Source organism: Argopecten irradians, chromosome 8, assembly GCF_041381155.1.
Source record: "Argopecten irradians isolate NY chromosome 8, Ai_NY, whole genome shotgun sequence".
Classification (NCBI taxonomy): domain Eukaryota; kingdom Metazoa; phylum Mollusca; class Bivalvia; order Pectinida; family Pectinidae; genus Argopecten; species Argopecten irradians.
This window is the reverse complement of record NC_091141.1, coordinates 12,200,609-12,215,233: the sequence shown is the minus strand read 5'-3', so window position 1 is coordinate 12,215,233 and position 14,625 is coordinate 12,200,609. Positions and strand designations below refer to the sequence as shown.

At 34.8% G+C, this 14,625-nt stretch overlaps 2 protein-coding genes across 3 annotated transcripts in view; one reads left to right on the top strand and one right to left on the bottom strand.

Moving 5' to 3' along the window:
* LOC138329381 (kelch-like protein 24a) overlaps nt 1-14,625 on the bottom strand; it is a 50,079-nt gene that overhangs the window by 27,604 nt on the left and 7,850 nt on the right. The window lies entirely within an intron of this gene.
* LOC138329380 (uncharacterized) overlaps nt 4,928-14,625 on the top strand; it is a 36,971-nt gene continuing 27,273 nt past the window's right edge. Inside the window, exon 1 of one of the 2 annotated variants that reach the window (XM_069276323.1) lies at nt 4,928-5,069. The gene's annotated coding sequence lies outside the window, so the exon portion shown is untranslated. The remainder of the gene's footprint in view (nt 5,070-14,625) is intronic. The other variant, XM_069276324.1, reaches the window with a different exon arrangement.

Genomic DNA, 14,625 nt, shown 5'->3' with positions numbered 1-14,625 from the left:
GGAATTGGATGAGACCTTATCTAGATATGGCGTATATGTCGTTAGACAACGGGGGAATTGGATGAGACCTTATCTAGATATGGCGTATATGTCGTTAGACAACGGGGGAATTGGATGAGACCTTGTCTAGATCAAAGGTGTTCGTTTCTAATATAAGTATAAGTATAATACCAGTGGCGTAGGAAGATGAAACGTAATGGTCCTAAATATTTTGTAACTCCATCCCGCCGCCGCACCTACAGGAGGCGATTAATTCAACTCCCAACCATATATGCTTTATGTACATTTTTCATATATCATTAAATTTAATCCTTGTACACATTTATAGACAGTGGGGTTGCTAAAAGGAAATTAACGAATACGCAAATTGGCCAAATATTTTTATTGTAATTAGCGTGTGAGCGCCGAAGGCGCGATATTTTGGTGTTTTAAGGGTCTGAGAGTGACCCCCGGGAAAAAATATTGTAATTTAAAATGGCTGAGATGAGTTTAAAGATGTATTATGATGATTTTGCGAGCACCCGAAACCGCGAGACTTTGGTGTTTTGGGGGTCAGGGGCCTCCCCCGGGAAATATATTACTATTTAGAATAGCTTAAATGAGTTTTGATGAATTTGCGAGCGCTCGAAAGCGTGAGATTTTGGTGTTTGGGTGGTCCGGGGGGTCTCCTCCGGAAAAGGGGGAAAAATTACGATTTAGAATTGCTTTGATGAGTTTTATGATGCATTTTGATGAATTTGCGAGAGCCCAAAGGCGCGAGAATTTGGTTTTAGGGGATCCGGGGGTCTCCCCCGGGAAAAAATACGATTTAGAATGGCTGAGATGAGTTTTACGATGTACTTTAATGATTATAAAGCGTTCTTAACATGATGATTTTTCGATTTAAAGCTACCTGCATTTAGAAATGATAATTGCACAACATTATGCAACCCTACTCGATCTGAATACACCGGCTTTACACCATCGGCACATTGTTGTGTAACATAAAATAATGAATTAATTGTCTCGCTAAGACAAAAACAAATTGATCTTTTAAGAGACATTTTTAAAGCGTACATTGAATCCCTTGATGGACAATTTTTAGTCTAGTTCGTGTGTATTGAATTTTTACTATTTAAGGTTTGACATTATGTAATTGAACGTTTTAGGAAATGCGCCGCGCAGCGGAAAATTTTCTAGAATGAAGTACGAAAAATGTGCAAGAGGACCATTTTTTCTTTCAAACAAGCATTTTTAGAAAATTTCAGTCGGCGAAAATGGGGGGCCCCTGAATACTGGGTCAAGGTCTATAACTCGGCCGGTCATATGACACTACCCAATTTCAGAAAAAGTATGATTATTAACCAACCAAATAGAATATGACAATAGGAATACTCTCAATCGACAGTCAGATAATTTATCTTTAATTTGGTATATGATACAATATAGATCATGCCGTATCAATGTCACTAAGTATCCAGAAACATCGGAAAACAGCCAGATTTCAACTGGTCGGACACTGTGGTGTCCTCCGATAAACACGCCATGGGTAGCTCAAAAACCACTGCATGTCAACATTTCAGCTTCATAGGAATTAAAGTTTGGTAAAAAAAACCTAACCGGTATGTTAGTGTTTATCTATATACCATCCATTTGCTCAATACAGTCTTTTGAAATTTCCGATTAAAAAAATGTGTGTCTCTAGCCGTCATGTTGATATGTGTGTAGTACAGTTGTTTTCTTGGCGTTGATTGGTCCATTAATTTTCGAGAGCCAATCAACGCCGACAAAACAAATCAACTGCACACATACTTACATGGCGGCTAGAGACATAAATTTTTCAATAGGAAAACCACTGCATGTCAACATTTCAGCTTCATAGGAATTAAAGTTTGGTAAAAAAAACACCTAACCGGTATGTTAGTGTTTATCTATATACCATCCATTTGCTCAATACAGTCTTTTGAAATTTCCGATTAAAAAGATGTCTGTCTCTAGCCGTCATGTTGATATGTGTGTAGTACATTTGTTTTCTCGGCGTTGATTGGTCCATTAATTTTCGAGAGCCAATCAACGCCGACAAAACAAATCAACTGCACACATACTTACATGGCGGCTAGAGACATAAATTTTTCAATAGGAAAATTCAAAGGGCTACGTTAGACAAATGGTTCCTATGACGCTGAAGTGTTGACAAGTTGAATTATACACCAGTTGAATTCTGGCTGTTTTCCGATGTTTCTGGATACCTAGTGACATTGATACGGCATGATTTATATTGTGTCATATACCAAATTAAAGATAAATTATCTGGCTGTCGATTGAGAGTATTCCTATTGTCATATTCTAAACGGTTGGTTAATAATCATACTTTTTTTGAAATTGGGTAGTGTCATATGGCCGGCCGAGCTATAGACCTTGACCCAGTATTAAACTTATACTTATATTAGAAACGAACACCTGTGATCTAGATATGGCGTATATAGCTACAAACACCGGGGAAATTGGATGAGACCTTATCTAGATATGGCGTATATGTCGACAGAGGAAATTGATTGAGACCGACCTTAATATGGCGTTAGTCAGTTCCAAAGCTCCTGTTTTAAATGAATGTACGTGTATACGTTTGTTGTACAAGATTTCACTCATTCAGGGTTATTTTATATGTCTTATGGTTTTGTTATCACTAATGAATTCCTATTAGATGGTAACTTTGTACATCAAAATTTTACCATTTGTTCTTTGATATCAGATTACCTCAGTATTCCTTTACATATCTTTATTTTCTTGTGGTTTTGCTGTCATTAAAGAATCCCTACGAGGTTGTGACTATATCTGAGTGTTACCTAGATCTGATGAAATGTGCTGTTAATGAGACAGAGAACGCTTACGCTTTTATATAAATGTTTGCTTTTGTTTAGTTGTTGTTTTAATTAATGTTTACATAAATCCATATTTAATACTCACTTATTTCTCAAATATTCTTTTACATTACCATATTTGATTCTATTTTCAAACAGTGCTGAAAAGCCAAAGCTTTCTGTAGTGATTGTGTTCAGGCTATATGTACAGCACATCAGAATACGTAATGGAGATATAAACTGGAGAAGCCCTATAACTGATACAGTTACCAAGCATTCATTTAGCAAGCTTTTATTGATTGCTTAAGAAAGTTAAATCCGAAAGAACGTAAATCACAATTAAGGTTCTTTCTTATGTATAATGTACCTTGTATACCTTGTTCATTATATGAACAATCATGTGGGATTACGCCCAGCTGTGAATTCTAATTTTAAGATATACGTCCATTTTGTTCGAGTAATCTGATAAGCACGTTAATGTCACTTTTCTGTGATAATTAGGTCATGACTGTGCTCACCATGCACATTTGAAGACGTTTTTATGCAAATTAAAATGTAATTAATGTCGGCCTTTAATGGTACAATATCCGTAATTTTTCAGGTATTTTTATCACAAAACATTTACAGGATACAAACCGAAACGGTACGAAGAAGTTCACGGAAACTCTCGATTTCTGGAAAATATCACTTCGCACGGATTAACAGACACAAACATGTTAGCGGCCGTAGATAATGTGTAGGTCTATACACGGGGGTTTGGCACGAATTTCTAGCCAACAGTATATACAGTACTGTATATATATGTTTTTTTTCTTCAATTTCAATTTATATGTTTTTAATTATTTCTCTTTAATGTAAGACATGCGTCACTAAAGATATGAAGAGCTCGTTTAGTAAAAAAAAACCTCTGATTAAAAATTTGTTCATACCCTTGATACTATAATACACACAAATATATATACTGGTGGTTAGAAATGTGTGACAGTTCCCTGTAGGCCTATATAGAAAACGTTTCGGTAATTGTTTGTTTCAAGATGGCAGGTATGTTTACCAGACAACTTTTGACCGTTCGATATCATAGCCTGTTTATCTGCACAGAATAATGTCATAATACACGTCTTTTATGTTTATTCTAGGTCACTGGTTCAATGTTCGATTGTTGTATATGTTTATGATTACAAACTAAAATGAAGAGCTATGTATATTGGGCCTTTAAAGAATATTTTATATATCTGTGAGACCTAACTGTTCACAAAACGCGTCAAAATGAGCTGGTTACAGCTAACGGTTGACGTCTATGAAGAGGTATCAGGTATTAGAAGCTGTCTTTACACATTAAGTTATATGATATTCAACAGAAGTGAGTTGATTTGTTTATAACCTCCTCAAACTCTATATTACATGTAATAGTCTAGAAAATATGTGTATACTTGAATACACATGAAAATGCTATTATTAACACGTTATTAAAAAGGCTCGTACATGGTTGCTGTCCCCAATTAGAATATATGTATATTGGCGAGTCATATCTGTACTGTGTTTTGTTTTAGCACTAATTTAACTATTTAAGTCATCGAATGACTGCAGACTAACAATAACAATGTCATATGATAACCGTATTTCAGGTAGGCGGTGTCACAGAAACTCTGATACCAGGGTAGACGGTGTCATTGGGAGAATGCTACCCTGACAAATAATGTTACCCTGATAATTTTACCATATATTCAAATCGTTTCAACAGTTGATTACGCGCTTCGATCCACATTCAAATTCTAAGCCTAAATTATCTTACGTAAATGTCATAGAAAATACCTGGCAGGTATAACACCAGCACCGTAAACCAACATTTTGGTCACCTCATTTTGTCACCACTGATAAGCCAAACAAAACTTCCATCCAATGCTCTACAATAACATCCATTAGACATCTCATTAATGTGCAACAACATTATCTAAAACATAATTTAAAATGAAAAGGTTATGACATTAATTTGACACTTTTTACCTTACATTTATTGAATGAGAGACGGTTTGCTGACAATTTGTTTTATCGAGTATTGGCTCCTACAGAGTGATGTCAACACGCTAGATATGCCTCACTGCCACACTGACGCAAGTCTGCCTTACTATTCACTGTGCGGATGACAACAGAATGACCTACATCTACCGCCGAATTATTGGACTTACTCTACTCATCTGAAACAGACTTTAACCCATGTCAGTACATAAGGTATGACTATCTCACTTATTAAGCAATAGGAAGTCATTTTCTATTTTGCTTATTATCTTTGATAGAGATGTTTTTGACAACATCTTGTTAAGTAATTTCAATGCTAACATATATGTTATGTCTTTACACGTGTATACAGGTATTTAATTACTAACAGTCGTTTTAGCTAAGTACTTCAACTTGATTGTTCGATAACCACTGTCTCCCTCAAGCATTACAGTAGGCTAGGTCTGTTTTATAGAAGTTAAGTATCACATATGTACGGACATACAGGCTGATGAAGCCAAGTCACAGGCGCAGCACAATGAAGCACATATTTGGCAAGCCAATTTAACATTTATTGAAGGAGAAAGGCCTATCCCGTATTTAATCGAATTATATAAGATATCTTATATAATTATATCAGATATCTTATATATAAATGAGATATCTTATAACTATATAAGATATTTTATATCTTTATAAGATACATTATAAGATATATAAGATATCTTATAAAGTATATAAGATATCTTATAAAGTATATAAGATATCTTATAAAGTATGTAAGATATTTTATAAAGTATATAAGATATCTTATAAAGTATGTAAGATATCATAGAAGATATCTTACATAGTATATAAGATATCTCATACATAAATAAATAAGATATCTTGTATAAGTATAAAATATCTCATATAGTATATAAGATATCTTATTTCATTTCTATATAAGATATCTTATATCGTATATAAGATATGTTATATAATTGAAATCTCGTTGCCATAAGATATCTTATATAGAATGAGATTTCGAAGCATTTAAAACAAGAAACTACTTTCCCCCTCGAGTATCATTCGGAGCACTTTGGAACAGGTCTTAGAATCGTTCGGAATGACAGAGATGACATTGAAAGGGATAATCAACCGCTGCTGTATTCAACGATGTAGGTCCTACTGAAAACACAGAAGCAGTTAATTCTTATCACTCTAGTTGTCAATTCGAAAATGGCGACAATAAATCTATTTTCTATAATGGTGACCTATACATGAATACTTTTGTCTCATTCAACCGAACGCTTGATACTGTCGTAGTATGCGAAGCCAACAAGAGTCTGGCTGCAAGAGTAGTAGTATACTGTACAACTCTCTATGACTTCCGGGTAGGGAGACTTCATTTCTGGGCCTTTGTTGAAATCTCGTTCTTTTATAAGATATCCTATATAGCAATGAGATTTCAATTATATAAGATATCTTATATAATATATAAGATTTCTTATAAAGTATATAAGATATCTCATATATTAAATAAGACACCTTATGTATTATATGAGACATCTCATATACTATATGAGATATCTTATATATCATTCAAGATATCTTATATATATGCAGTGAAATTAAGGATCGACATTTCTTTTTGAATAAATGTCATGTTGGCTTGCCATACACATAGGGCATTCATGTGACGTCTTAGAAACAGTAAGGAGACCGGTATGTTTAATAAGTTGTCTTTGTGCATCACTTTTAGCACAAGTGTTCTGAATTAAGTAGGTTACATATTTATCAAAATACCAAAGGCATTTATATAGGCTTGTTTATCATATCAGATATACTAATACTAGTAACTCTTTGTAATATAGTATCTAAACTAAAAATATGCAGATTTTGTAAAATAATTTGATAATGTCATATCAATTTTTATCACACTTTTGTCTTTGATAATGAACGTTTTGCCCATGCGATACTAGTGCTGTCTGTGCCGTCATATCAGCGCCCGGGCTGATATCACATTATGACGTCGTAATTTGATATCAGTTATCAGCCCGGGCTGATATCACGTCATCCGGGGTTTTCACTCCGGATTTTAGAGTTGCAGTTTCGATTCAGTTTCATACAGACGATAAGTTGAATAACGGATACAATTTTCAATTTCAAAATAGCTCTCGGATAAACGTATTGAGAAAGATATCAGAAATCAGAAATAGTCTGTTTCATGATGATTTTACTGGACAGTTTAATACGTGTAGTTTAATTTTCCCGTCGAATTCATAATTCCTGTCCGTTGTAAAACTGATCATTTTGAAATGAACCCGCTTTGCCGGAATTTGTTGAACATTATCATTTTTTAAGTGATAGTTAGCCTTCAATAGGATCTTGTTAATTTTGCTGAAAATTTATGTTTCACCTCGTTCATTTAACAGGGGATTATGTATTTGTTAAAAACATATACATTTACTTGTAATTAAGTTTTTCCACTGTTTCAACATTAAATTGGCCTACATTATGACCAGTTGAATATCGGTCGACCAATACGTTTCAATACATGTTTTTAAATTGTTAAAATTTCTTTCTCTTTTTTTTCAAAATGTGTGATAAAAAGGTTAAAGGTTGACCTGATATCAGCCCTCGGGCCTGCGGCCCTTGGGCTGATATGGCGGTCTCGGGCTGATAAAGGGTGCGATATCAATATTGTCATATAATAACCTCTAAATATATGATAGTAATGTGTGTGGCAATTACTTTTTAACATAAACAAAAGAACGTTTCTTTCAGCATTGTTGCACGAAATATAGACCAACGACGAACATTTTTGTGAATTTAATTGATCAGAATGTTTTTAGGTTTTGATATCTTTAGATATAGTCTTTATATGCGCACATGTATATGCAATAGTGTACCACTATAACTTTCTTTATCCATAATATCTTTCAGTAATTCAGTAATATACTAAATATTCACTTTTTATTAATATATTTTTTTTATTTACCATTAAATTTCTCAATCGTGGTTCAATAGAACATTACAATCAACCTGTCTATAATGTCCACCCTAGGAACAGAGAAAATTACTCTGTGTAGTCTGGTGGTACTTAGACAGAGGTCAAATTGTGTTGAAATTTGTCATTATTGAACCCAGGAAAGCTACTTTTTGGGCAGGTTTTACTGTTATTTTCTACATTTGATTTCTAAGTGAATTTATATATCATTATTTCAATATACGATATTTCATTTATCGATAAATAATCACCCATTGTCGATAAGCTAATTTCACTAGAAATGCCACCCCACTTGTTTCTGTAAGTGATTACCGTCAAACCGTCAATAATTAATCGAAGCTGATGAATATTCAATGCATGCGAAGTTAACAAGAAACACCTTTTACAAGACATTACATTAATATTACCAAAAAGCTCAAGGGTAATCGAACGGTCGCAGGCTATCTTCCGATGAATTATTGAAATGAGTTGTTTATTTTTAAACATTGTTTGCGATGAACATATACCACCGTAATAGCCCCATGCTGATTTATTTAAATATACCAATGTAATTTATCAATTCGTTTTAGTATTTCACGTTTTAGTAAGGCTAATACAAACAAACATGCGAATATTTCCATTGCAATGGGTGACGGATTATTGAACCATGGGCGAGAACAGGTGTTAATATTGAAAAATAAACCCGGGTATAAACAATTTCATAATAACACAAAACTGAGATCCTATATTTGACATGTATAAATATTTATTTAAAGCAACATGCCCTCCTTTATATCAATGTTTACTGTAAGTCCATTGTTCAACATAGTCATGTAAATAAATACTACGTTCCAAATGACATATCAGTTCGATACTTTATCAGAACATACTATGTTGAATCGTGTTTTAATTAATTAAGCGATACATTCATGTGTACTTGTTTCACTTTATCGAAAATATTCATTTTCTACAAAAAGTATGTAATCGAAAAGAAAATATAACGAAGATGTAGCAATAATATATGTATTTGTTAGCATAAGGAAATGTATGAATCGTGACCACACATCACGTGTACCCTAAAACCCCAAAAACTTCTTTTTTGTGAATAGAGATTTTCTTAACAGTTTTGTCGTGAAGTGTTGTTCAAAATAGAGTCTGCCCTCAATATTTGCTTTTTAATGGCAGGGGATTCTGTATTGAATATGTCACTAATCCTTTTTTTAATAATAAGAAATAATGAGAGATTTTATTCAAGGTTTCAACATAAAAAAATATTTCATTCAATAGCATCATCTTTTCATTCTATAGACGGCTTACATTATTTTAACTAAAGGCGACCAGACGATATTTGACTCAAGGACATCACTTTGTATACATCCAACAGGAAAGCTTGCAGATACTTAGTATTGAGTATGTTATCTCAATGAAAAACATTTCATATTATCTGAAATCTAGGTAGCCACTTATGAATCAACATAATTGTATCGTGGCTGTATACAATTTAACCAAAGACTACCAGACGATATCTTATTCGAGTACATCACTAGTTATGCCTTTTGTACGACCAATGGAAATATTTTACAAATACTAAGTATGAAGTATGTTATCTCGATGAAAAATCTTTCAGATTATATCATATCTATGTGGCCATTTAAGGGTTCTAAGTTTATCAACATGATCACATCATGGTATATAACATTTTAACACGACCAAACGATGTCCAAGCGAATTCTTAAATCTGTATGGTCTATAACTTTCGTTCTATTTGTCATAGTGAAAACTATTTAAGCGTATACACATTTTCTACGTCTGTCCGAGGTTTAACTTTCTAATTCTACCACTTTCTATAAAGTTGCAGCACTGGAAGTATTCTTTATTATAAAAGTAAAAAATCTCTTTAACGTGTACACGTGAAAAATAGACTCGAAAGATTCCGAATCATTTTCAACTCTTCCGAACATCGTCGCGATAATCTCGGAGTAACATGAGAATTGTGACATCAAGAGAAAATGTCAACAATTTTCGTAAACAAAAACATGTGGTCGACCTCAGCAAGGTAGATCATTACAATATTTGATACACACAATATTGAATTAGGCAATGTGTGAATTAGATGTTTCAAATACTCGCTCTGTGGACATATACCAGCCCGATTTGCTCATATTAGCCAGAAGGAAAACATAAACACCTGATTCATCACGTGCAGGTCGTGTCGACGTCAGTCACGTGATACGATTCGGAGTTCCGACAAAACCCGAAGTCATTTAACATGGCGGTGATTGAAGGCGCTTTATTCAAAACCAGAAATATAAGATCCCTAGATTTCGGCTCTCTTATAGTTGAAATATGTTTTTGGGGAGCTAAATCATCAAGCTACAAGTCCGTGTTTAAATATGAAATATCTAAGCGACATATCGTTACAGTGAAATTCGCATTAAACATAACTTTAAGTCAAGGGCACCACTAGTCATTGAATGTTATCACTGTATCCCGACCTTTTGTACATCCAACGGGAAAAGCTTACAAGTACAAAGCATTAAGTATGTTATCTCGATGAAACATTTCATATTATATCTAGGTAGTCACTTATAAGTTCTAAGTGATCAACACTGTCTTTATAAATCCTTTTCATTGCATCCTCAACCACAGGGGCATGGCACGAAATTTTTTAACCAATAGTATACATATATATATATATATATTATAGTATCAAGGGTATGAACTCGGCGGTCGAGAAAAACGGACCTATTTTTTTAAAACCGTGATTATTTTAATAAATGGGTTCTATACAACATTGACGGATATCTTACCTTAAAGAGAAATAATTTATCTTTCCATTGAGTGCTTGATGAACAAAATTGGCCAAGTATTGACGAAGTTATGGCTTGATCATTTCCCTGTCCGGTCGAAATGTCGTCTCGGCTCTAATGGGTACCTCAAAAACCAAGCCAAAATCACAAAATCTACGCTTGTGGTGGTAAACAGTACCCATAACTGTGTTCATCCACAATCTCCTTTGGAGGTGTCATCACCCGTATTTTGTAGAAACTCCATTTAAACATCGTGTAGCTCACTTACTTTAACCGTCACCGCCATGTTCATTTTTCTCTCGGAACGTTTCTCGACTTTACATATCGTGACTACATTATGCAAATTATGTTATGTTGTGCTTGTCGGTAAACTCGAGAAGCGTTCCGAAGAACAAATGAACATGGCGGTGACGGTTAAAGTAAGTGAGCTACACGATGTTTTAATGGAGTTTCTACAAAGTACGGGTCATGACACCTCCAAAGGAGATTTTGGATGAACACAGTTATGGGTACTGTTTACCACCACAAGCGTAGATTTTGTGATTATGGCTTGGTTTTTGAGGTGCCCATTAGAGCCGAGACGATATTTCGACCGGACATGGAAATGTCTACCTAGCATAATTTTCGTAAATTTCCCGATTCATCAAGCCATAACTTCGTCAATACTTGGCCAATTTTGTTCATCAAGCACTCAATGGAAAGATAAATTATTTCTCTTTAAGGTAAGATATCCGTCAATGTTGTATAGAACCCATTTATTAAAATAATCACGGTTTTAAAAAAAATAGGTCCGTTTTTCTCGACCGCCGAGTTCATACCCTTGGTACTATAACATATATATATGTATACTGTTGGTTAAAATTTTTCGTGCCAGGTCCCTGTGTCCTCAACTGTTTTGTCATGGTTTCACGCACAAGTAATATCCTTTCAATTTGTTCTGTGTGCCTTTCGGTCCATAAGTGTTTTGAGTCTATATATATGTAGTATAAAAATATCCCACTGTAAAAAGCTAACTGGTGAAGGCGATAACCTAATAACTTACAAACTTATTCACGGTAAAAGGGTCGTTAAAGGTGCTGTCCCACTACTCGAGTTACCTAACCCGACAGCAATAACATTATAATAACCGTTTTATATATAGTTACATACGATGAAAAATCCGACCAATGATGATATCCAAACTAGATCCTAGATCTCGGTCACATTCTGATAAGGAACTGAATAACCTCGCATACCGAATGTGTCATATTCATATCATGCTAACTAAGCACCTGGCCCGTTACGTAATGATACCATAATTGATCGATGTTTATCGATCAAATTAAACTGATACCATGTTAAATATAATCTTAGCCTGATTACACCATACCAATAAGCTACTAGAGCGCATAATAATGCTAACCAGAGGAATATCCTGCTCATATTATACCAATTAATTAAAGGCTAACCAGATGACTAATACGTTCATATTATACTCATGAAATGCTAACCAGAGAACTTAACCTTTTTACATTATAATGATGCCATGCTAACCAGAGAACTAGCCTATTCATATCATACTGATACTATACTAACCAGAGGACTAGCCTATTCAAATCATACTGATACTATACTAACCAGAGGACTAGCCTACTCATATCATACTGATACTATACTAACCAGAGGACTAGCCTGCTCATATCATACTGATACTATACTAGGCAGAGGACTAGCCTACTCATATCATACTGATACTATACTAACCAGAGGACTAGCCTGCTCATATCATACTGATACTATATCATACTGATACTATACTAACCAGAGGACTAGCCTACTCATATCATACTGATACTATACTAACCAGAGGACTAGCCTACTCATATCATACTGATACTATACTAACCAGAGGACTAGCCTACTCATATCATACTGATACTATACTAACCAGAGGACTAGCCTACTCATATCATACTGATACTATACTAACCAGAGGACTAGCCTACTCATATCATACTGATACTATACTAACCAGAGGACTAGCCTACTCATATCATACTGATACTATACTAACCAGAGGACTAGCCTACTCATATCATACTGATACTATACTAACCAGAGGACTAGCCTACTCATATCATACTGATACTATACTAACCAGAGGACTAGCCTACTCATATCATACTGATACTATACTAACCAGAGGACTATCATACTGATACTCATATCATACTGATACTATACTAACCAGAGGACTAGCCTACTCATATCATACTGATACTATACTAACCAGAGGACTAGCCTACTCATATCATACTGATACTATACTAACCAGAGGACTAGCCTGCTCATATCATACTGATACTATACTAACCAGAGGACTAGCCTACTCATATCATACTGATACTATACTAACCAGAGGACTAGCCTGCTCATATCATACTGATACTATATCATACTGATACTATACTAACCAGAGGACTAGCCTACTCATATCATACTGATACTATACTAACCAGAGGACTAGCCTACTCATATCATACTGATACTATACTAACCAGAGGACTAGCCTACTCATATCATACTGATACTATACTAACCAGAGGACTAGCCTACTCATATCATACTGATACTATACTAACCAGAGGACTAGCCTACTCATATCATACTGATACTATACTAACCAGAGGACTAGCCTACTCATATCATACTGATACTATACTAACAGAAAGGACTAGCCTACTCATATCATACTGATACTATACTAACCAGAGGACTAGCCTACTCATATCATACTGATACTATACATAACCAGAGGACTAGCCTACTCATATCATACTGATACTATACTAACCAGAGGACTAGCCTGCTCATATCATACTGATACTATATCATACTGATACTATACTAACCAGAGGACTAGCCTACTCATATCATACTGATACTATACTAACCAGAGGACTAGCCTACTCATATCATACTGATACTATAACTAACCAGAGGACTAGCCTACTCATATCATACTGATACTATACTAACCAGAGGACTAGCCTACTCATATCATACTGATACTATACTAACCAGAGGACTAGCCTACTCATATCATACTGATACTATACTAACCAGAGGACTAGCCTACTCATATCATACTGATACTATACTAACCAGAGGACTAGCCTACTCATATCATACTGATACTATACTAACCAGAGGACTAGCCTACTCATATCATACTGAGGACTACTACCATACTAACCAGAGGACTAGCCTACTCATATCATACTGATACTATACTAGCAGAGGACTAGCCTACTCATATCATACTGATACTATACTAACCAGAGGACTAGCCTACTCATATCATACTGATACTATACTAACCAGAGGACTAGCCTACTCATATCATACTGATACTATACTAACCAGAGGACTAGCCTACTCATATCATACTGATACTATACTAACCAGAGGACTAGCCTATTCTACTGATATATACTCATATCATACTGATACTATACTAACCAGAGGACTAGCCTACTCATATCATACTGATACTATACTAGACAGAGGACTAGCCTACTCATATCATACTGATACTATACTAACCAGAGGACTAGCCTACTCATATCATACTGATACTATACTAGGCAGAGGACTAGCCTACTCATATCATACTGATACTATACTAACCAGAGGACTAGCCTACTCATATCATACTGATACTATACTAACCAGAGGACTAGCCTACTCATATCATACTGATACTATACTAACCAGAGGACTAGCCTACTCATATCATACTGATACTATACTAACCAGAGGACTAGCCTACTCATATCATACTGATACTATACTAACCAGAGGACTAGCCTACTCATATCATACTGATACTATACTAACCAGAGGACTAGCCTACTCATATCATACTGATACTATACTAGCAGAGGACTAGCCTACTCATATCATACTGATACTATACTAACCAGAGGACTAGCCTACTCATATCATACTGATACTATACTAACCAGAG